The sequence below is a fragment of the Aplysia californica genome, unplaced genomic scaffold, assembly GCF_000002075.1.
Source record: "Aplysia californica isolate F4 #8 unplaced genomic scaffold, AplCal3.0 scaffold00243, whole genome shotgun sequence".
Taxonomy (NCBI): Eukaryota; Metazoa; Mollusca; class Gastropoda; order Aplysiida; family Aplysiidae; genus Aplysia; species Aplysia californica.
In genome coordinates, this window is record NW_004797513.1 from 376,595 (window position 1) to 377,967 (window position 1,373).

Genomic DNA, 1,373 nt, shown 5'->3' on the forward strand with positions numbered 1-1,373 from the left:
TGTAATTGTTTTGCAGCGTTCGCAACTGGGTCATATCAGCAAGCGAGACACTTTAAATATTTTCAGTTGGTAGGAAATTTTGTATGTTTTTGCCCGGTTGGCGGCCGAAGCCTACTCTTATTGATTTTGGACCACCGAAGGATCTTTAACGTGCGCAACCTGCACACGGTGTCCATGTTTTCCGTCGCCATCAGTATAATTTATATCATTTTGGAGGTGTCTTCTTCACCATTGACTATAAAGGTCGACCCTGGTTTTGTGGTATACTGCTTCTTAGCATAACGCTATCTATGCTAGATAAAATAATCCGACCCTCCTACTCACCCACTCCTTTGGGAACTAAACTCTCATCTTTTGTGTAAAAGGAGAATGGCTAAAGGCCTAATCAATAGTAAGAAGGTTTCGGTATAATGGACGATAGTCCTCCTTCAGCTGTAATTGTAATCTTTATAGATGAACTATCACACGCCTCGACCAAAGAGGTCGGAATTCTAAATGTACCTTTTCAAATGTAACGAAATGGAGACGACATTGAGAAAATGGCATTAGTCACACTTTTACATAATTTCCTTTGTATTATTTCGATCTATCGTTGGCTTTTTTTCACGTAGTACAGCAAAGGATTTTTAAAAAAAATCAGCAACAGCTGTACCCCATAGTAGCATAATTTACAACTGTCACAAAAGGACAGGATGGCTGTATTCCATTGGAACATGTAAAAACATGCAGTGGGTTAACCATCAGCTTTGGTTTTTTTTCCCCATGACTATGTCGTTTTCTGTTTAAGGATTTTACACGGTTGATCACAAAATCAAAAGTCACAATTTTAGTGTTGAACTTTGATACTTACAGTATATTATTAATATTCAATTCTGTAAAATAAATAAACGTTTCTTCGGATCTATTATTTTTTTTCTTTTCATGAGCTTCCTTTCTATGAACTAGCATTTTTTAAAGGAAGTAATTTAAGTTTCAATACTCGTAATTCTAAAACACAAGTTACACGTGCATTACGTTGCAGATTACCAAAACAAAAACAAAAACAAAGAAGTCCCCCACCCTCCCATGAGGCATATCACCTTACACAAGTCGCACTCAACGACACAGATTTGACCCAATAAAGTGGACAAGTGGACACCGTGCCCGGTTGCTCGGTCCAATCAGAGTGCAGATCGAAGGTAATCAGATCAACTGGCCAGGCCTGTCTCTGCCTGTCACGCCCCTTGACCCAGATAGAGAATGGACAAACTGACCGAGGGAGGTTGGAGGGTGGGAGAGTTATTGTCAAGGGGGACGGGGCGTGTTTTGTTATATTAAAAGTAATGTTATCTTGAGAGAGGATGGTGTAGAAAGGGGGGGGTAGAGGGAGGGGG